Source organism: Chiloscyllium plagiosum, chromosome 17 (genome assembly GCF_004010195.1).
Source record: "Chiloscyllium plagiosum isolate BGI_BamShark_2017 chromosome 17, ASM401019v2, whole genome shotgun sequence".
In the NCBI taxonomy this organism is placed as follows: domain Eukaryota; kingdom Metazoa; phylum Chordata; class Chondrichthyes; order Orectolobiformes; family Hemiscylliidae; genus Chiloscyllium; species Chiloscyllium plagiosum.
This window is the reverse complement of record NC_057726.1, coordinates 1,896,168-1,899,057: the sequence shown is the minus strand read 5'-3', so window position 1 is coordinate 1,899,057 and position 2,890 is coordinate 1,896,168.

The following is a 2,890-nucleotide window of genomic DNA, read 5'->3' as shown; positions in this document are numbered from 1 at the left end:
AGGGGTGACCTTATAGAGGTTTACAAAATTATGAGGGGCATGGATTGGGTAAATGGGCAAAGTCTCTTCCCTGGGGTCGGGGAGTCCAGAACTAGAGGGGATAGGTTTAGGGTGAGAGGGGAAAGATACAAAAGAGACCTAAGGGGCAACGTTTTCACGCAGAGGGTGGTACGTGTATGAATTAGCTGCCAGAGGCTGGTACAATTGCAACATTTAAGAGGCATTTGGATGGGTATATGAATAGGAAGGATTTGGAGGGATATGGGCCAGGTGCTGGCAGGTGGGAATAGATTGGGTTGGGATGTCTGATCGTCATGGACGGGTTGGACCGAAGGGTCTGTTTCCATACTGTACATCTCTATGACTCGATGACTCTACAAAGGAAATTGAGGTTGGATAGAGAGTTGGCAGCTTGACGAGATGGAGAGGTCACAGTTTAGAGTTTTGAATTGTGCAGTGATGACAGCAGCGTTAAAAGAGAAAGGGATATAATCTGAGGAGTGGGAACAATTAATGATGGCAGCCAATGTGGAATTCAGTTGCTCAGTAATGGAAATTGGGTTGGTTCTCAGGGGCAGAATGAGCTTGGAAAGGGTGTGGGGAGAGATAAAGAGAAATGTGTGAGTTCGGGGCCAGGCCAGGTAGGAGAGGGACTAGAGAAAGATACCAGTTGAGTGCAAAGGCAGGAGGATACATTTGAGGAAATATTGCCTGGGTTCTGATGGGATGGAGATTGTGACAGAGACAGCTCATTGAATAGTCTCAATGTCAGTAACAAACTTTCTCCATGAGCTCCTTATGTTTGTCAGAGATGAGGGTGGAGGGATTGAGGGGAGTGCTTTAAGAAAACATTTTACAACGGAGAAGCAGAGCTGGGGCAGTTATTGCTGGAACACGGAGCCATTTTAGTAGACAGGAGCAGGGCTCAATGGTGCTCCAGCTCACACCTCAATACACACAAAATTGCATACATCCCAATGCATGTATTGCCACACTTACACACACTCCACACAGAAGCACTACAATACACACGTGTGCATAGACACTATCCCTCTCTCCCTCTCGGCCCACCCACTCAACCAATCAGGAAGAGCTACTGGATAATAGCAGCGGGAATACTGTCAGAATGCTCCTCAGGTACTCTGAGAGTGGTTGAGGTCTGGAATGCACTGCCTGAGACTTTGGTGAAAGCAACTTCAGTTAAGGAATTTTAAAACTGGAATTAGACTGTCTAAGGAAAGGGAGAATGTGCAGTGTTAGAGGGAGAAAGCAGAGGAATGGTATGAAGTGTATTGTTTGTTTGGAATGCAGACACAGAGAGCTGAATGGTCTCTTTCTGCACCAGACCAGTTCTCTGACTGTGAGTTCCTGCTGCTTCTGGTCTGGTTTGGTCTGATTTGGTCTGGTTTGGTCTGATTTGGTCTGATTTGGTCTGGTTTGGTCTGATTTGGTCTGGTTTGGTCTTAGATTACATTACAGTGTGGAAACAGGCCCTTTGGCCCAACAAGTCCACACCGACCCGCCGAAGCGCAACCCACCCATACCCCTACATTTACCCCTTACCTAACATACGGGCAATTTAGTAAGGCCAATTCACCTGACCTGCACATCTTTGGACTGTGGGAGGAAACCGGAGCACCCGGAGGAAACCCACGCAGACACGGGGAGAACGTGCAAACTCCACACAGTCAGTCGCCTGAGGTGGGAATTGAACCCGGGTCTCTGGCGCGGTGAGGCAGCAGTGCTAACCACTGTGCCACCGTGCCAACTCTATGTCAACTCTGGTTGACATAGAGTTGCTGGTTGATATAATTCAGTTCCTGATCAATCGGCACTGAGCACACACCAGGTTTGTATTTAGAGCTTTGACTCTGTCCCTGAGTGATTGGTCGAAGGAGCTGATGATGTGGTGACCCCAAGCTCTACCAAAAGGAGGGAGTCCATTCAGCACGGGGCTGAGAAACAAGGCGGGAGTTAGGATAACTCCCCAGTTTAGTGACGCTTCCTGTGCCTTTACAATGGGAGTGCACTGTCATCATCTGAATATACTTCAGATCGTGGGTTCAAACATTAACTCTGTTTCTCTCTCCACTGACGCTGCCAGACCTGCGGAGGTTTTTCCAGCATTCCCTGTGTTTGTTTTGGTTCTTTGTTAATCCTCCATGAGGAACCTACCTGAATCCAAATCCTCATGATAGCATTTGAAAGTTTCCTAACCAGATCCTGTGCTGTATAAATGGCTTCATGGGGATTTATATATAGGCGAACAAACATCTGTATTTATTTGCACATTTAACATAATAAAGCTAATACATGGAAGTGAGTAACAGGCTGAATGTAAACACACAATTAAAGGGGAAATCATGGAGACCTTGACTTCCCCTTTCAGGAGATGATGAGAAGGAAAAATAATTGGGTGGAACATAAATAGAAATTGCTGGAGGAACTCAGCAGATCTTTCAGCATCTGTGGAGAGAAATGAATGGCCCACTCCTGTTCCTATGAGACATAGAGGAACTCTTATTGGAATTAAACGTAGATCAGGAAGTATTCTTGAGATTTGCAGGTTTAAAGCATAAGTACAACAATTTACAAAATGTAGCTTTAAGTCTGTCGTATTTGCTTTCTTTAACAATGCGCAGCAGAAGTTTTTTATCTAACCTGAGCGATCTCGTGCTTCTTTCAATTAATAACTGGGAGTTTGACATTGTGGTTAAAAATTGCAGGTCTCTACTTCGATCAGAGACTAGGAATTTGCAGCGTGTAATCCACCCACTGACTCCCCTAAACCTGTCCATTATTGACTAGTTTCAGGTCAGGAACTTGCCTGATGAGTGCTTGTGTTGTGTTCAACATACACTGCCACCCACCCCAGCACCCCCCCACCCCT